Source organism: Amphiprion ocellaris, chromosome 5, assembly GCF_022539595.1.
Source record: "Amphiprion ocellaris isolate individual 3 ecotype Okinawa chromosome 5, ASM2253959v1, whole genome shotgun sequence".
NCBI classification, from domain to species: Eukaryota; Metazoa; Chordata; class Actinopteri; family Pomacentridae; genus Amphiprion; species Amphiprion ocellaris.
Window position 1 is genome coordinate 23,873,105 of NC_072770.1, and position 20,925 is coordinate 23,894,029.

Sequence of the window (20,925 nt, forward strand, 5' to 3'; positions counted from 1 at the left end):
CAGAAAGGTTTTCTTTGGAAAAAAAAAATCATCATGAATTTTGGCGCAAAAAAAGACGCCATAGTATACTATGTCGACAAAAAAAGCAATTTTTCACCATGTTGTAAAAACGTGCCATATGATGAAATAATGTAAAGCAGGCTGTGAAAAACACTCCAGAAAGGTTTTCTTTGAAAAAAAAATCATCATGAATTTTGGCGCAAAAAAAACGCCATAGTATACTATGTCGAAAAATGTTAATTTTTCAACATGTAAAAACATGCCATATGATGAAATAATGTAAAGCAGGCTGTGAAAAACACTCCAGAAAGGTTTTCGTTGAAAAAAAAAATCATCATGAATTTTGGCGCAAAAAAAACGCCATAGTATACTATGTCGAAAAAAAATGCAATTTTTCAACATGTTGTAAAAACGTGCCATATGATGAAATAATGTAAAGTAGGCTGTGAAAAACACTCCAGAAAGGTTTTCTTTGAAAAAAAAATCATCATGAATTTTGGCGCAAAAAAACGCCATAGTATACTATGTCGAAAAAAATGCAATTTTTCAACATGTTGTAAAAACGTGCCATATGATGAAATAATGTAAAGCAGGCCGTGAAAAACACTCCAGAAAGGTTTTCTTTGAAAAAAAAATCATCATGAATTTTGGCGCAAAAAAACGCCATAGTATACTATGTCGAAAAAAATGCAATTTTTCAACATGTTGTAAAAACGTGCCATATGATGAAATAATGTAAAGGAGGCCGTGAAAAACACTCTAGAAAGGTTTTCTTTGAAAAAAAAATCATCATGAATTTTGGCGCAAAAAAACGCCATAGTATACTATGTCGAAAAATGTCATTTTTCAACATGTGAAAACATGCCATATGATGAAATAATGTAAAGCAGGCTGTGAAAAACACTCCAGAAAGGTTTTCGTTGAAAAAAAAAATCATCATGAATTTTGGCGCAAAAAAAAACGCCATAGTATACTATGTCGAAAAAAAATGCAATTTTTCAACATGTTGTAAAAACGTGCCATATGATGAAATAATGTAAAGTAGGCTGTGAAAAACACTCCAGAACGGTTTTCTTTGAAAAAAAAAAATCAACATGATTTTTGGCGCAAAAAAACGCCATAGTATACTATGTCGAAAAATGTTAATTTTCAACATGTTGTGAAAACATGCCATATGATGAAATAATGTCAAGTAGGCCGTGAAAAACACTCTAGAAAGGTTTTCTTTGAAAAAAAAAATCATTATGAATTTTGGCGCAAAAAAACGCCATAGTACACTATGTCGAAAAATGTCATTTTTCAACATGTTGTGAAAACATGAAATATGATGAAATAATGTAAAGGAGGCCGTGAAAAACACTCTAGAAAGGTTTTCTTTGAAAAAAAAATCATTATGAATTTTGGCGCAAAAAAACGCCATAGTATACTATGTCGAAAAATGTCATTTTTCAACATGTGAAAACATGCCATATGATGAAATAATGTAAAGCAGGCTGCGAAAAACACTCCAGAAAGGTTTTCTTTGAAAAAAAAAATCATCATGAATTTTGGCGCAAAAAAAAACGCCATAGTATACTATGTCGAAAAAAAATGCGATTTTTCAACATGTTGTAAAAACGTGCCATATGATGAAATAATGTAAAGCAGGCCATGAAAAACACTCCAGAAAGGTTTTCTTTGAAAAAAAAATCCTGATGAATTTTGGCAGAAAAAACGCTATAGTATACCATGTCAAAAAAAAATGCGATTTTTCAACATGTTGTGAAAACATGCCATATGATGAAATAATGTGAAGGAGGCCGTGAAAAACACTCCAGTAATGTTTTCTTTGATAAAAAATCTTGATGAATTTTGGCAGAAAAAACGCCATAGTATACTATGTCGAAAAATAACGATTTTTCAGCATGTTGTAAAAACGTGCCGTATGATGAAATAATGTAAAGGAAGCTGCGAAAAACACTCCAGAAAGGTTTTCTTTGAAAAAAAAATCTACATGAATTTTGGCGCAAAAAAAAACGCCATAGTATACTATGTCGACAAAAAAAGCGATTTTTCACCATGTTGTAAAAACGTGCCATATGATGAAATAATGTAAAGCAGGCCGTGAAAAACACTCCAGAAAGGTTTTCTTTGAAAAAAAAATTCTTATGAATGTTGGCGCAAAAAAAACGCCATAGTATACAATGTCGAAAAATGTCATTTTTCAACATGTTGTGAAAACATGCCATATGATGAAATAATGTGAAGGAGGCCGTGAAAAAAAACTCCAGAAAGGTCAGAGTATAGCATGTCACCAAAAAACGTCATAGTATAGCATGTGGCTCAAAAAACGTCATAGTGTAACATGTCGCTCTAAAAACGTCATTGTATAGCTTGTCGCTCTAAAAATATCATAGTATAGCATGTCGCTCTGAAAACGTCATAGTATAGCATGTCGCTCTAAAAACGTCATAGTATAGCCTTTGGTCCACAAAAAGTTTTGTCCCGGCTGTCTGAAGTCGGTGAGGAGCAACACCAAAACAGTCCAAACGCTGGTTTCCAGAGGGTTAGACGAGTATTTATTTGAAAGAGTAAGTTTACAACAACACAACATGTGAGGGGGTTAAAAGCAAATCGGTGTTAGTAAAATAAAAATAAATAAACAGAACTTAAAGTGAACTTCATGTTGACATTGATGGGCATTCCAACCGGAACAAAGTAAAAGATAATCAATACGAAAAAAACTCTTCCTGTTCACCTCTTCAAGCCCAAAAACACACCGCAGTAGCACCCTAAACTAAAACTACCAGTGGGTTCCTTGTTTTCCTTTCTGAACAGTTCAAAGGTCCCGCTCTATCTCCCTACACATCCACCAACCACTGGAACACATCTCCAAAGTTCTGCCGGGCCAGCTCAGCTTCCCCTCAGAAGAAGTGCCGCCACCTGCCAGATGAAGGAGCCTTTTGAGAGGCACCTGGCATCGTGATTGGACTGTACTTTGGTCTGTTCCAATCCAGCTTCAGTTCCAGAGACGGCAGGTGAGACGAGTCAACGGAGGCCGGGTGGACGAAGGCATGCAGCTGAGTGGAAAAAAAAATGCAATTTTTCAACATGTTGTAAAAACGTGCCATATGATTAAATAATGTAAAGGAGGCTGTGAAAAACACTATGGTAAGGTTCTCTTTGAAAAAAAAAATCATCATGAATTTTGGTGCAAAAAAACGCCATAGTATACTATGTTGGGAAAAAATGCGATTTTTCACCATGTTGTAAAAACATGCCATATGATGAAAAGGAGGCCGTGACAAACACTCCAGAAAGGTTTTCTTTGAAAAAAAATCAGCATGAATTTTGGCGTAAAAAAAACGCCATACAATATACTGTCGAAAAAAATTCGATTTTTTTTAACATGTAAAAACGTGCCATCTGATGAAATAATGTAAAGAAGGCTGCAAAAAACACTCCAGAAAGGTTTTCTTTGAAAAAAAATCATCATGAATTTTGGCAAAAAAACGCCATAGTATACTATGTCGAAAAATGTCATTTTTCAACATGTGAAAACATGCCATATGATGAAATAATGTAAAGCAGGCTGCGAAAAACACTCCAGAAAGGTTTTCTTTGAAAAAAAAAATCAGCATGAATTTTGGCAGAAAAAACGCCATAGTATACTATGTCGAAAAATAACGATTTTTCAGCATGTTGTAAAAACGTGCCGTATGATGAAATAATGTAAAGGAAGCTGCGAAAAACACTCCAGAAAGGTTTTCTTTGAAAAAAAAATCCTGATGAATTTTGGCGCAAGAAAACACCATAGTATACTATGTTGAAAAATGTCATTTTTCAACATGTTGTGAAAATATGCCATATGATGAAATAATGTAAAGGAGGCCATGATAAACACTCCAGAAAGGTTTTCTTTAAAAAAAAATCATCATAAATTTTAGCGCAAAAAAACGCCATAGTATACTGTCGAAAAATGTCATTTTTCAACACTAAATCTTCTTGAAAAATGTGTTTTACTTAAGTCCACCTGTTTCAGCCATCTCTACCCCTCATTAGGTACCACTCTAAGGTACATTATACAAACAAAAGTCCAGTAGACTCACTGTGAAGCCTTTTGAAATAGCATGCAGAGCAAGTTAGTCTGCTCACAGGAAGTTAGCACGAGCAAAATCACTCCTCACATGAGGCCTCTGTTTGCTGTGATTTTCAAAGGTAAAGTAATACTTGTGACATATTATGGTGCCTAAGGAGTTGCTGAACACAAATGTGTCATTTGAAATGTTAAAAAAAAGATTTAAAAGGGTAAAATAATTTTTCTCAACCGTTTGGTAGAGGTCAATATTTTAAAAATCGCTGGGTCACTTCATAAAGAAACCATTGTTGTTTTTAGTGCCCCAAAGAGATAAGAAATATAAAGAAATAATTTTTTCATTGCCTTTTTCTTGGTGAGGATGTTAAAGTGTTAACTTAACATCTGTAAACAAAACAAAAACGTATCAACAAAGTTTTCTGTTAGAGTTTGTGTTCTTGTAAGTTTATCTCCAAGATTTTAAATACTTTCATTTACTGCAAATGAATATCTACTCCAAATGTCTCACTAATAATAATTATCAGCCTTAAAAACCCACAAAACACCCCTCTATACTCGACCACACTTAGTACAGTCCGGTTCCCCCTTCTATAAATCTGCTTGGAATCGTCCACTTCCTGTTTGTCAAGGTGGCCTTCTACCTGGACAGGTTTTGTTGGAGCTCATGCAACAAACACTTTGGGTAACTGCACTTTAATATGGATGGATGACACTGAATTAGAGTTTGTTTTCATGAGACTGAGTTAAGATGTGTAGCTGTTATTAAATAGGAAATTATTTCTCAGAATTCACAGAGAAAAGTCTGAAATGTTTGCTCGGTTAGCGTCCCACATGTTCTTTGGCTCAGCTAAAGCTAACTCTCCAATTTCTGGATCTGTTGAGTTGCTTGTTGTTAAAATATCTTGCTACAGGTGCTGAAGCTCAGAGAGTCTGAGGTGTTTGTACAAAATAAGCTCATTCTCAAGTCTGATCTGAACTGTCCTCTTTTGTTTGAACTTTCCCTAAACTTAGGAGTTAATGACAGAGCAGCACATCCAGACTCAGTCTCATTTATGTAGAGATTAAACTTCAGTGTCATTCATTGATGTTAAAGTGCAGTTTTTCAAATGTTTGTTGCACATGCTCCCGACCAAATCAGTCCAGGTGGGAGACGATGTGAAGAGAAAGCTCCAGAGGATGAATATCAAACATTTACGTTGGAAATAAATGTCTTTTAATTAGATATTGTCATGCAAAAGTTGAGTGTTTCGTTGATGTTGGTTTCTAAATGTTTTCTGACACTCAGCCCCAAAGATTAAAACCTTTTACGGCTCACAAGCTGCAACAATTCACACATTATCAACTATCTTTCTGACTAAACTAAGACAAAAAGTGAAAAATCGCCTGATTCCTGCATCATGAATGTAAATCTTTTTGGTTTTTATGACAGTAAACTGAATATATTTGGGTTTGACATTTTATAAACCAAAACAAGAAATGAATAATTCCTTGCATTCCAATAGGGTCTTTGCACCATTCGGTACTCGGACCCTAATTACTGGAGAAAACAATCAACAGATTAATGGACAAAGAAATGTGTTTTCCAACATATATGGCTGAATTACTCCAACATTACAAGATACATACAGTTTTAATTCAATTTATATAATGCCAATTACAGGTCAAATTGTCTCAAGATGCTTTATTTTTTTATATTTTTTTGTCATATTTAAAATATGACAAAGTAAGAAATTTAAACCTCTTGACTAGTCGAATTTATTATTTGGTTTTTAAGAGACTAATCGACAACTAAAATAACTTTCTCCACTAAAACTAATAAACATGAAGTCAAATAGAAGGAACAGTTTTAAATACTGCAGTCCCACGATGACAAGAATAAAGTTTGTCAACAAAAACTAAATCTGCTGGTGGATTCCATTAAAGTCCTAATAAATGATAATAAAGTGTGATACTAAAGGTTTGTGGTGCTAAAAATGTCAAAGACATCAAGTTGAACATGTGGATGGAGGTTGATAAAAGTTGACCCTCCTTCATTTCTCTGGAGTCGACTCCATGGATTTTATGGATGGTGGTTAAAGACCTGCTCTTCTAGTGGTCTTCCTTCTAGTCGCTGTAAAAAGTCAGTCCATCCTGGCTGACTTCAACACCTCTTCATGACAACTTGTTCTGCCTCTGACCTGGTGGAAACCCCAGAAACTCAGGAAAACCCGTGGAGACTCGAAGAACTCGTGGAGACTCGAAGAACTCGTCGGGTGGGGGAAGGTGTGGTGGGTGGTGCGGGGAGGTGGGGGAGTAGAGGGGGGAGGCCGCCACCCACCTCCCCACCTACTCTCCGCCCTGACTCCACCCAGACTCCGCCTTGGCCCTGCCCATGTGGTCACTTCATGAACTACGATGTCAAAGGGACGACGAATTTATTTCTTTTTATCTGATCTGTAGCTCAGTGAGTTAAGGATTTGCCTATGGAGCTGCAGGTCGCTGGTTCAAGACCAGACACTTCTTAAATTTTCTCAAAATCCTGACAAAGACAAAGAAAGAAAACTGCCGCTGGTGGGTCTTGAACCTGCGACCCTCCGCTTGGTAGTCTGTCTCTTATCCTCCTGAGCTATTCGCTCAGATACTAATTCTTCTTTTTTTTGCGCATTTATCATCTATTTTTTGTCGTTTTCGAGTTTTTTTTTAAACTCGAGTCTCGACTCGACCGTTTTTCTCAGGAGGTTGGACTTCAGCCTTTGTGCTGGAGGGTTGAACCCTCAGTTCCAAGACTTTCCAAAGCCTCCACACCTCCCGAGTCCTCAGGACCTGAGCTTTCACACAGTCTGAGGGCTGAAATTTTCTAAGTCCCACAGTAGTTCTCTGTTAGATTGAACTTTCAGACAGTCCAAGGACTGATATCTTCTATGTTCCTGAGTACTTCTCTGTTAGTTTGAACCTTCAGACAGTCTGAGGGCTGAAATTTTCTAAGTCCCACAGTAGTTCTCTGTTAGATTTAACTTTCAGACAGTCCAAGGACTGATATCTTCTCAGTTCCTGAGGAGTTCTCTGTTAGTTTGAACCTTTCCACAGTCTGAGGACTGAAATTTTAAAAGTTTCTCAGTACTTCTCTGTTAGTTTGAACTTTCTGGTTAACAGAAGCCTTAAAACTTGTGACCATGAGTCTTGATTTCACATTTAGACCATCCATCTGAGTTCTTCTCAGACCTTCACCTGTGGGTTTTTTAGAAATCCTCAACAAACTTTGATTCTCTTCACTAAACAGTAAAGTTTGTGGAGATTCGAAGGTAACATTAGTTTGATCGATGCCTTCAACTACTAGTAGACTTTATCTGGAAAGCAGTTTTCTGAAATGAATTCTTAGTAAATCTGTCCACAATCAAACCAAGAACATAGAAAGAGGAAACGTTTGAAGAAACAACTTGATGTTTTTGTTTCAGACTAGAAAACACTTTCAGACCTTTATCTGTTTCTGCTCTTTTTGATCGTTTTATTGTCTCTTCTGTTAAATTTGATCTTCTAAAGTCTAACTGGTGTCTTTTCTAATGTTTTGTCTTTAGTTTGATTCTTCTTAAAAGTTTAGTTTTGCTCTTTTCTCACCTTTTATTCTTTCCTAATGTCTGATTTGATTTCCAAATGTTTTATCTTTTTAATGTTTAATTGTTTTTTCAAATGTTTTATCAGCTTGTTTGAGTTTTTTTTCCTTTCCAAATATTTAATGTTTCGATTAAATCTTTAAGGTTTTTCTTTTTAAATGTTTTACCACCTTTTAATGTTTTTCTTTTTAAATGCTTCATTGTATTTTCTGTTTAATTCCTATTTGAAGTTTTATTGTCTTTAAGATGTAATTTTCTAATTAAATTTTTTAATTAAATGTTTTGTCTTTTTAAAGGTTTAATAATCTAATTAAATGTTTCGCCTTTTAAAATGTTTAATGTTCTTCTTGTTGAATTGTATTTTTTAAATGTTTAATTATGGAAAATATTTTATCTGTAATTTTTAATATCTGTATTTTAAAAATTTTGCTTAATTTCATAATGACATGTATTGTATCTTGTTGAATTATCTAATTCAATATTTTGTCTGTTTAATATAATTTAATTGTATTTAATGTTTAACTCTATTAAACAGATTATTATCTTTTTAATAATAAAACTTTTAAAAAGTTTTTTGTATTAATTTTTTTCCTTTGATTTAATTGCTTTTTGTTATGTAGTTTATTTCTTTAATCTTCTTTTTCTGTCAAGATTTTAACCCCAACCTTAAAAATGAAATAAACCCTTAAATCACAATGAAAATACTTCTGTTGTCACAATCATGAGTTAGTCAATTATTCAGTTTATCAATTCAACTTTATTTGTTTAGCACCTTTTACACAGATGACAAAACTAAACAAGCAAAGAGAATAAAACTATGCTAAAACTATGATTAAAACTCAAAAACATTTTTAAAAAAGATTTAACATGGTAATAAAATATGTTGTGTCCAGGGGATGGAGGGAGTTTATTGAAGTCTTCTTGGGCTCACATGGGAAATCATTTAAAACATAAACTTGATATTCAGTCTTAGGAAACTGCAGAGTGACAGAAGAACCAACAATATCTCCTGTTTTCTCCTTTAATGAGTTGATTCTTCTTGTGCTTTCAGACCAAAGAAGTACAGACTCTTCACAACCTGCTCAAACTCTTGGTACAGGATCTCACCACACGGGTCAAGAAGGTTTCTGTCTCATTTCTACTCTGAAGATCACCTTCTCCTGCTCAAACTGCTGATAAATGTTTCTGCTGCTCTAAAGTCTGGTCTCCAGAACTTCCTAAAAACTCTCAAAGTCTCTTCTGCTGCAGATTGCTTTGTAGAACTGTTCCAGAAAACCTCACTAAACCACATGGAGGGGCCTCAAGATAGTCGTCCAAATGAAACCATACAAAAACCAAACTAGTACAACCCAAATGTTAAAGTCTCCTGCAGCCTACCAGAGAACCTCTGAGAACAGAGAGTCAGGACAGGAACTCTTACCTTCTGGACAACCAACGTTGGTTCACCAACAAGAATACAGAATGTGTCTGATCAAAAACCTCTAAAGACTCACTACAGCCAAGATAAAGACACAACTCAGCTGCAGCAAATCCACTAATCACTGCACACATTAGCACCATGTGCTAACTGTGGGTAGAGAACCACATTTACCAAGACAACTATCTAGTACAAAGCCCTAAAACACACCAAGAAACACATTAAAGACGATTTTACTGCTGGAAGCTGAAAGCCAACGCCTAAAGAACAAACTAAAGCAATGGAGCTAAACCCGGTTCACTGGTGAAGAGAAGCAGAGGAAATGTTTGTCTGCAGCTAAATAAAGCAGGAAGACACTGAGCTGCTCAGGTGTTCCTGATAACACCAAGCTGCTCAGGTGTTCCTGATAACACCAAGCAGCCACCTGGACAGCCAATAGGAACACAGCTTACTGGAAGTCCAGAGGGCTGGGTTAGTGAAGGAAATTTAGTTTAAAGTTGAGGCAGAAAGCTAACAAAGAAAGTTGAAAACCACCTTCTGATACCTGAAATCTCTGAGTTTTCACACAAAGAACAACTGAACATGTCAAACTGGCTTCATAGTAGAACCATCATTGTAAAAACGTCATAGTATGGTGTGTTGCTCAAAAAACATTACGACCCGGCTGTCTAGGGTCACCGAGGAGCAACACAAAAACAGGACAAATGCTGGTTTCCAGGGGGTTAGGCGGCTATTTATTTGAAAGAGTAAGTTTACAAGGAATATTCCACCTAAAATCCTTCAATGTAGACAAAAAAAATCTTGGTGTAAAGGAGTATTCCACCTTAAATGTAGACCTAAAGGATGGTTTGGAGTAATACTCTAAAATCTTCCAGTGTAGACCTAAAAGGTTGATCTGATGGTATATTCTACCCAACATCCTGGAACATTTACCTAAAAGGTTGGTTTAATGGTATATTCCCAGAAGAACCCTTGAACATTAGGCTTAATGGTATATTCCACCCAAAATACTTGTACATATACCAAGAAGTCAGTGTAAAGGAAATGTAGACCTAAAAGCATTGTTTCAAGGAATATTTAAACGATTATTTTCATTATTTAATAATCTGTTATCAGTCAGAACCCTGGCAAACTTATTTTCATCAGTTTTTTAGTGGAAGTCACAAATAAAGGAGCTCTTGGTTTTTCCCAGCGTTACTGAGTCCAAAGCTGCTGTTTCAACACAGACACGTTCACATGCATCCACAAATCTCTCAGCACTCAAACACCCACAGACAGGAGGCCGGCTGGGCCGAGGCTCGGCGGCGTCCTCAGACCCACGAGTCGGGGAGTCGTGAACTTGTTGGTCCGGTTTGAAGGCCTCCGTGTGGTCCAGTAGAAGTCCACGTAGTCGGTGTTGGCTTTGAACCGCAGCGACTGGCCTCCATCAGGTGGACCGGCTCGTCCTCGTAGGGCTCCTCCTGTAGCCTTGAGGGAACCACAGGAACATTCAGTAGCTGTTGGAGTTCTTCCTGTCAGGCTCGTGGTAGAACGGCTCTGAAGAATCTTGTACTTGTCTTATCTGGAACAATCTAACAGCCTAAACTGTTAACAGCGGTGTAAAGAAGCAAACACACAGGCATAGATTAGGACTCAAACTAGATTTATTTTAGAAAACAAATCAACTTAGAGGCATTTGTTCACACATGTGGCTGAATAGGAGGCCGTCCAATCAGATTCGAGGTCTTCACTCTGTAGGTTGGTTGTTCGGTGAGACTCTTGGACCTCCATCAGCTGACGTGGATGTTTGATGGTCTTCTTCTCTAGTGCCAGATGATTCATCCATGAATTCAGCAGCTACAGACTGAAATGAAGCTTATGCTGCCGTTATTGAATTCCTGTTCCAGATCAAATGTTCAGAGCTCACCTTGAATGCAGCCGTCTGCTGTCTGACAGTTTTTCTCATTGTAGTCTTCAATAAAGTCTTTTTCTCATGTCAGGATGTGGTGAGACTCTTTCTCAGTCTCTGCAGACGTCCCTCATTGTGCATCTCCAGAGAAGAAACAGAAAAACTGATCACTGCTTCAGCATTGAGAGTGTTTTAGGAATTCATTCATTGTGTTGTGAACTTTGAAGGAGCAGAAACTTTACAGCTGTCAAAGATATGAGCTCCAATTCTGTATGTTTTAGGGAATGAAGTTCATCAAATGAACACTTGATTATTGCTGATAACGCTCATTAAATTACTGAAGAAATCCAACATAAAAACCTGTAAACTCTCAGGCAGCTTTTGTTAAAGTTTGTCTATAATTCTATCATCATGTTCTGGAACCAGGACTCTGCAGAAGTTCCTTCAATCAGATACTTGTGTGTTTCTATTTAAGGCCTCAGGTTTGAACGTACAGCAGAGGATTAGAAAGGAGTGATTTTAATGTTTAAATCAGTCCAGTAAATGTTTGGCGTGAAAATTATTAGAATTTTGATTTAGATAGATTTGTGTCAAATAATATTGTAGTCTCACTTAAATATATCCAAATGAGTTCAGTGTATTTACATTTTATAGAATATTTGATTTCTTAATCTCAATACTGTAGGGTCTGACCCTAAATATTATAATAATGATGTCAATTTAAATAATATTTCAGTGCAGAGTTATAAACATTAATTAGCTAAACTTACATAATATCACTGTACAATCTTAACCTGAACATTCATATTATTGAGGTAAATTTACATAAATCATGATATTCTAGAGTCTTAACTGGAATATTTCTAACATTAACCTTTTTGTATTGTGCTGATAAACAACAATAACCCGACTTTCAGATAATATTTGTTGTCTGTGATTGTGAGACTAAATTCCTCCACATTCTGGAACTGGACTGCATTTCCCAAAATGGAAACATGGACAGAATTTAACACTCTTATATCCATGGCAACGCTAACGTTTCTGCTTCTTACCAAAGTTCACAACACAAGTAAAGATTTTAATGTAAAATGACTGCTAACCATAAGTATTCTGATCAATACTTCATGATCAATATCAGGACAGATGTTACAACTCCAGCTGTTGCATTAGACTGCAGTTATTCACAGAGAAATTAAAACATCACATTCCTCATAAAAACTAGATGGGACTTTTATTAAATAAAGTGTTGGTGAATAAACAGTGTAAAAAGTGCAAAGCAGCTCCATTAAATCAGGAGATGTGAGACTTCCACAGCATGGATCACCATCTGCTGTGTTGATTCATAGCTGAATGTCAGAATGAACTGAGCTAGAAAAGCTGCTTTGAGCTGCAACATTACGGTCTGACAATCCAACACCATCACAGTTTTCATCTGGTTGTTTTGCTCCAACATACTGTGAAGTTCAGTTTTTACCTGAATCAATACAGAGATTCTATTTTCAACCAAGACTGGAATAAAAATTAGAATGTTATGAGGTTATTAATGCAACTAAATCCTTTCAGATGGAAGGATTTATTTCTAAGTTCTAATTCAAGTTTCAGTTGGAGCACATTGCATTCACAAAGAAAAACAGCGAAACCTTCATAGCAACATTTAATAAACCTAAAGCTTCCTTGTTGGCACATTGGTGGAGTTTGTTACTGAGCATCTGAACCTTAAATCCAGTGAGACGACCATCTTCAGTCGAGGCCAGTCAGAGAACTTCAAGACCTTCCATCAGCTGGACCAGATGTGGCATCATCTCCCTCTGAACATCTGGATGACAGGAGAAAAGACAGAAATCAAACACAGATCACAGAAATACAATTTATTCACTTTCATCATTTTATAAAAGTAGCATGAACTTTATTAAAACTTGACAATATCAGTAATGAAAGTAAATGTTTTTATCTCGTGTTGAAGCTAAATTTAAAGTCAATTTTAATGACAGTTTATCCTGAGAGGAGTGAGAATGGAGCTTTTCTTTCCTTTTTAGAATATTCCCTCAAAATATTCTGTTTATTATTGGCTTTAGAAGCATTTTTCTTTACTTATTTATTTTTAGATACCTCAGACTGATACACTTTGCTGGTTTGCAGATAATTTCATGTACAATGACAATAAAGATCTTCTATTATAACATATTTTGCTAAAACAAGAACTGCAAACCTTCTCAACCACCTCTCAGTCTGCAAAATTCCAACTGCAACAAAGAATTATCTGATGTACTTATTATTATAATCTTTTAAGTACAAAGGCTGAAAACAGATGGGAGCAGCTAGCAGAACTTGCTAGCTGTTTCATTAAGATAATTAAACAAGTTTTATTTGCATTTTTAAACAGTTTTCATTAATGTACGTAAAAAACTGAAACATTTCAGAGAGAAAACGATTAAAGTGTTCCTAATGCAACAAAAATCCAGCAAAGATGAGTTTAAGGAGAATTTGGTGCAACCTGCTGTTCATCTCTGCAAATCACCGAGAGTAACATGAATATTTTCACATTTTCTGTGATTATTTCTTATAGGGGCCTTATAGCGTCAGTAAACATTTCAGTGACATCAAATGTGACGACAAAATAAATTAATTTTCTATATTTAATACCGTTGTGAAAGCACTTCCCATGTTAAAAATATTCCAGCCCTGGAATTAATAAAAATCTGTATATGGATATGATTTTCTCTGATGGGACCACTATGGAAGCCGTAGTAATTATTACCTATCCTTTTAAGGGAAAGATTGGGTCTTCATTCAGGTGGATAAAAAAATGCTCTCCCTTAAAAAATAAAACCAAAAACAAACAAACAAAAAAGCATACAATAAAGTAAATCTCTTCTGCACTGCACACATACTACACTTTTGTATCACTCTGGATGTCAGAGTAAAGGCAGACAGATCCACCAATCAGCCACAACATTCTGACCACTGACAGCTGAAGAGAACAACATCCATCATCTTGTTCTGATGTAACGTTCTGCTGGGAAACCTTGACATTCATGTGGCTGTTTGACATGTACCACCACCTAAACACTGCAGGACAAACAACCCCTAGTCTCCATGGCAACAGCAGTCCTTGATGCCAGCTGCCTCCCTCAGCAGGACAAACTTAAAACTGCTCAGGAGTGGTCCGAGGAACACGACAGAGCTAAGCTGTTCACCTGGGTTCCACACTCCCCACATCCAGATCTGATTGAGCATCTGTGGGATGGTCCAGGATCAGCCTGGTCTAGGTAGGACCCACCCTGCAACCCACAGGATCCACAGAATCCACAGGACATCCCCAGAGGTTCTGATGAACCACTGGGTCAGAGGAGTTTTAGCAGCATAAAGTGAACAACACAGTATTAGTCAGGTGGTCAGAATGTTATACTGTTATATTATCATGCTGATTATATGATCAGTAAATGTTACCATCAATTATAACGTCCACATTGATCAGGAAAAAAAAAAAAACTATCAGTTCATTCAGAAACTGTGGGGTTAAACCTAAAAACACAGACCTCAACAGCAGTTTGTTTCAAAGCAGAACACCAGATGGTTTTCACTAAAGAAGCTTTAAGAGCAACAATTAAATGACAGTTTTGTTCTCATTAAGTTCACAGAGTCAGCCAAAATAATGTACACACATCAGGAAAAGAAAAACTTTTATAAATATTTCATTTGTATAAGTACTTCTACACATATAGATACCTCTTTCTAAGTTTGATCAAATCACGATAACTCTGTGTCCTGTTGTACGATGTTTTCCCAACAGATGGCATTACCCTCATGAAAGGAGCATCAACAAGTGACATCTACAACACAACAGAATTGTCTGGAAGCCAGTGGCCACCACTTTGAGCACCTCTTGTAATTGTAGAGGCCAAAGATAACTTTTATTAATCTCGTAATGTCTGAATAAATTTGGTATTGAAATATTTATGCAAGTTTTTCTTTTCCTGATGTGTGTAAACATTATTTTGGCTGACTCTGTATAATGGGTTTCTGACAGGTCACCAGGCAACACCTTTTTATAATAATGACAAACATACCTGCATTCTACAGGAGTGATTTTCCTCATGTGCAGGTAAAGATGTGTGAGGAGCTTAGAGATGACAGGAGCAGGAGTCATCCTCACTAATTCAGCTTCCACCTAGAAACAGAAAGACCACAAACAAACACACTGATATACTCTCAAACGTTCAACCTCACAGCCTCAAAATATCTGTTTAGGAAGTGTTGTTTCTAAATTCTGCTGAAAGCATTGACAGACATTCTCTTACAAGGTTGTGTAAAAAGCAGCCTGTCCTCTGAGCTACTGAGAAATTTTCCTGAACAAAGTTTCTACGTGTAAATCAGCTCAACAAAAACTAAAGCCTCAGCCAGAGATAACAGGTATCACAAATTATAAACAACTTTCTTTATTAACTCAGACTTGCTGCTTCAACCTCACATAAAAAGGGGAGTTTAATTCATCAGGTGACTGAAAATGAACGGCTTGTGCAGTTCTAGATCCAAAAGGAGGATGTTACAATTCATGTTTTACAAATACATACAGTAATAAATAAATACAATGGCTGGTTGTTAGTTTATTCACTACTAATGTCATTTTATATACTGAACTTGAGCACTGGAAGAGAGAAGGAATTTAATGAAATTATGGAGATTCAGAGAGGTAATGTTGCGCAATGTTAAGGGCAGTTTAATTCAAACCAGCTGAATGTTAAACTTCAGTGCAGCTCAACGGGTTTCAGGTAACCTTAAAGTAAAATAACTTTTTTAAAAGCTAAAATACACAGCAGAGAAATATAGGTTGAGAAGGTCATTCTAATAATGATGGACAGTTGCGGCTAGGGTTGCCACCTTTCAGAAATGAAAATAAAGGACGCCCACCACGGCTCCTCCGGGCCACGGTTCAGTAAAGTTGGAAAGATATTCACAGATTCAGACTTCAGGCATCAATAACTCTTTAGATATACTTTGTCAAAACATAAACAATGCCTCTTTTCCATCATTGTAAGGTGGACAATGTGCTACAAGCCCAGTTTTATCAAAAGGAGCTGTCTATCAAGGTGCAGGAATAACACTGATGTCAACAGGAGCCAGTTAAAGGCTGCGGTGATTTTGATGACACTACAGTGTAAAAGAGTGAAGTAATTGAATATTTGTGTCTCTCTTCGCTGTTGCAGCGGTTTTACAATTTGCAGACAGTACCTGTTCACAGCCGGCTGCTCATAGACACCAATGTTATTTCTACCCCAGCCTGTCCATGAGCAACAGATAACATAGTTTGCCTTGTACCCATTGCCAAGGGATCGAATCTTCCCACTCATGTCTGTACTTTTGCAAACGTTTTTGCTTCTGTGGACGTGGTGGAGTTTCGGGTGTAGACGTTTTTAAACGTGCGGGTGCAACAGCGTCTGTAACCAGGCAACCCGTGACAGCACCGGACAGGACCAGGTACGCAGAGAAGTCTGAGATCTGTCTGCTGGACCTCGCAACGGGTCCTCGCTACATAGATCTAAGGAAGATGAAGTTGGCTGCCCTTAATATTTCCTATGTTTTATTTTGTTCATTATACAGTTTTGATGAGTGTGTGACAGACGTGTACGGGACATTTATGAAAACACGGAACAATTTGCATCCCGTATTGATTCAATACGGGACGCAACAATTTATTGTCAAATAAAGGACGATTCCGTATTTTAAGGGACGGGTGGCAACCCTAGCTGCGGCAGCAACTAATACAGGTGTTCAGCGGTAAGTTAGCCACCTGTGTTAATTAGCCCGCTAGCTAACTTAGCCGCTTAGCTAGCTAACGCGTCCGGACCAACTGCTCAAACACGTCAAAACACAACTCTTCACAAGTCGCTGACTTAAAGTACAACAAAATAACGCTATAGATTAGAAGTCTTCTTACCGTGTTTTACTCCAAAAACAAGGTCAACAGCAGCCAGAGATGCTACCAGACGTGCCGACCACAGATATACATAGACTAGATACGCTAGCGTGCTGTCTCCTATATTATCTATGGTCTGACCAATCGCTGCTCTCTGACTCGCAGTCAGTCTGACCAATCACTGCTCTCTGGCTCCGCCCTCTGAGAATCTTATTGTCGTTTAACTCCACACTTGCTGATGACCATTTCCGGTCTCAGAAAATGAAAAAACTGACCTTTTTTCGTTTCTGTCTCTTACTGATTTTGCTTTCTTGTTATTCTAAATATAAAACGAAAATCAAAGCATTAAAAAAAAAATCGTATATCCCTTTTTGGTCATGAAAAGGAAAAACGCCTTGTATTTCAATTTTATTTTTTGTATTTTAAAACGAAAATCAAATAACCACTCGTTTTTTTGTTTTTCAAACCCGTTTCAGAACGGAAAATTCAATTGCCAGATCCCGGACCTCATGTGACAGGCATTTTCAAATTCTTCACATAGCAGCTTTCAGTTACTAGAAGCAAAAACAATGATAACATGCTTTTCACATGTAAAAATAAACACATTCAAATACAAACAAAAAATGTGTAACGTGTACTACATATGATGTGTCGCTGATTACAAGGCATTTAGAAACAAGTTTATTTCCCAAGCTACATTCCAGTGGTAGGAGATATAATTTACCTCAAAAACCTAAAATAATCCTCTCTATACACTGTAACAAAAAAAGAAAAACTAAAAAAAAGTTTAATCTCATAAAATACAAGAATTTTGCAAAATTAAAATACATTTTCTCGTCTTAATTTTAGATTGTGTTCACACGTAAAAGCAATGGGGTTAACTACATAATGTTTTCATCTATCTAATGTATTTTCTGACTTACCGGTGCTTTGATATATTATGCACTTATGAAAACACATTCATTCAATATTTTTGTCGCTAAAACTTTTGTAATTATACAAGATTTCTCTTATTTAGCAAAAAAAAATCTATGTAAAAGTACAAAACCATTAGTTTTTTTTTCCCTGTTGTTATGTTATTACTCTGCCAAGGAACGGCGGAGTTATGTGACGATCTGCATATGTTTGTGAGTCTGTGAGTCTGTCTCTGTGTGAAACATTACTCAAAAACGGACAAACCGAAATGGGTGAAATTTTCAGGGAAGGTCAGAAATGACACAAGGACCAAGTGATTAGATTTTGGTAGTGATGCGGCTTATGGTCTGGATCCACAGATTTGTTAAGGATTTTCCATTGCTAGATATAGCTGCCCGCACAGTGTCACTGTCACCATGAAGTGAACACTGAGTCAGTTACCTGCTGACAATCACGATTGCAATCCTTCTACAAATTGACTGTAATTTATCAGTTGGAAATCATACAAGGAACAAACTGTGGGGTGTTTCTGAGTCCCATCAATTCCTGCCTCCCGCTACATATTTAGGTCACGTGATGTAGCAAACCCCAGCCAGACAATGGTGAAGCTCCTGATGTTTCACAGAGCCTTTATTTACGTTCAGCTGTCACCCTTATTTTGAACACAAATTCACCTTTCTGTCCTTCACTCATTTCTTCACCATAAGAGCTTGTCTCTATTGCAGCTAGGAGCTTCTAAGTTTAGACACATCCTTTGCTAGACAGCAACAGCGTAGAACCGTTGTCTTTCATCTTTATGTGAATTTTCAGACTTTTTGGCAGCGTCTGCGTCATGTCAAGAAACCGCTTCTTAGATAAACACTTCCTGTGCTAGTGGAATGGCGACAAAATAAAAGCCCGTAACATTAAAAATATGCCTTCAAAATAAAAGCATGGAGGGAACGGTTATTTTACCACTAGCAAAACAAAGGCTTGCCAAAAGTGATGAACTAATAAACAGACCTTTGTAAGAGTTTTTCTTTACATGCAATTCGGTATCCATAAATAACATGCACATGCATAACACATGCCTGTTCTCAAGGTCATTTTTTATTAAATATTTCATCCGTCGGAAATGATACGTCAACTGAGCAACCTTGGCGGAGTACTGTGCTCTCTGAGTGCTTTTCTAGTATAATATTTTGACAATATTAAAATTGAATTAAACTATTTTATCTATAAAACGCAAGGGAAAATTCAGAAATTGCAATGCAGTTGCAAATGTGTATAAAAAGTCTTTCAATTTCAAATAAAATATTCTGAATAGACATTTTGTGTTATTCAAAGGTACAAATTTTAATGTTATTTTACATTAAACATATACATTCACATTCTGTGTTTCTGTTCTGTAAATGGCATTGATGTTTTTATGTTTTTCTGAACCGTGTTTTTAAAAAAAGTAAAAGGAAAATTCCATAAAATTACAGATTTTTGTTTGTTTTGTTTGTGATTTGTTTAAATTTGTTTGTTTGTTTGTTTGTTTTTACACTGCAGGACGTCACACAGGGAACCAAACAGAAGTATGTCCTGTTTACAGCAGCATTAACTATGAAAATCAAGAATCAGAGCATCATTATGATCCAAAAACCCCTTTTAAAAATTATTTATGTTTAATAATAGCGTTCTGGTAGTGTTTTCACCTGGACTCCTGTATCTTCACTCTCTTAACTCCAAAGACCACAAAGGCAATTGACTTTTCTTCAGTCATATCCTTCTCATCACTGTGTAGCTCTGTGTGATTTACTGTAACTCCTCCCTCCTTGTGATCTCAAGGAAACTGAACAAAAACGAAAATGCATCAGCCTTGAAAGCATCAATATTATTCACTGCTGCAGAAGGAGGAGTCTCAGTTTCAGCAAAAGCTGTATAACCACATATATACTGTCGGTTTCTGGATAGGAGTCTGTTTGTGCGTATGTGTGTGTGTTTACCATTGTGATAGTTCATATTTAAAAAAGAACTTCTCAGTTTGTGTGAACAGTAAAAGCAGTATTTGACTAAGCTATGAAGGCTCATATTAGGTGTCAGACAGAGTGACTAAGAACGCATGTTTTAATGTGAGTGAATGATCGACTGTGACCATTATAACAGCAGAAGTATTTATAATAAGCTGTTTATAATAATGGTTTGTGCTGTAGTTTAAGATTCATCTCTCTGTTGTGTCATTTCTCATCACACTGTTATTACAGTGGCAGTTCTGTTTGCTTTAGGTGTTTGAGTAGATGTGTGACGTCAGTGAGCAAACTGAGATCTGCTCCTCTGTCTTTACTTTAAACCATCTTTTAACCAGACATGTCTTCAGTGTATTATAAGTTAACACAGTGGCAGGAGAGACGACAACCAACAGACAATCAAACACCACAACAACTTCTCAAGACTCAGCACAGGTTTGTCATGACAGAGGCACTGCTGGGACACTGCTCGTTATAAAATTAAGTAAGATTGAAAATGCAGAACTTTTTTGGAAACTGATTGGTGTCAGCGAAAATTAAGCTTAAGTGTTAGCAAGTGTTGTTGCTATGTACAGCTGTAGTTTGATAGGCCAAAGGCTGACCTACACAAATACTTACAGTGGTGATATTGGCAGCAGTCTGTCCTGTTAAATGTTACTTTTTTTTTAAAAAAAAATCAAGGCTAATAACAAAGGTTGCAGGCCTCGCTTTTAGGTGGCATACACTTATTCGCACCACCATTAAATACATAATTGTCAGAAAAAATTCTGATTTAGGGATTTGAGTAAATCTTTTAAGTTGATATCATTGTTTTGATAGGCTGAACTGACATAATAATGTTGATAATTGCACCTTTTTTTGCTGTGTGTCACTTAAACTCAAATTTCTGCAATAGTCAATCTAATACTATATTCAGGTTGAGGCAATTTAACGAAATTGATTTGATGACTCAAATTTTCTTCACCTTTAATGTGGCATTTCATGTCCTTTCACCTACTTACTTAAAACTGATGTAACTTCATTTTTCAGTTCGTCAACTTGAAAATGTGTGATAATACTCAAATGTATAGCTCTTAAAAATCCACTGCAAAAAACATGGAAACACTAATTGAGACGACGTAATTTTTATGAA

General features: G+C 36.4%; 1 long non-coding RNA gene across 3 annotated transcripts; it reads right to left on the minus strand.

Annotated features, from left to right (window-relative positions):
- Positions 1 to 10,707: 10,707 nt before the first annotated feature.
- LOC129348873 (uncharacterized) lies at positions 10,708 to 17,024 on the minus strand. 3 transcript variants are annotated; one of them, XR_008601605.1, is made up of 4 exons: positions 16,909 to 17,024; positions 15,041 to 15,141; positions 10,989 to 12,786; positions 10,708 to 10,925 (listed from the first exon to the last, which is right to left on the minus strand). It is a non-coding gene; the product is annotated as an uncharacterized LOC129348873 (long non-coding RNA). The 3 variants fall into 3 exon arrangements; XR_008601606.1 differs by having other exon boundaries at positions 10,708 to 12,786; XR_008601607.1 differs by having other exon boundaries at positions 10,708 to 12,786; positions 14,168 to 15,141.
- Between the last annotated feature and the right edge of the window lie 3,901 nt (positions 17,025 to 20,925).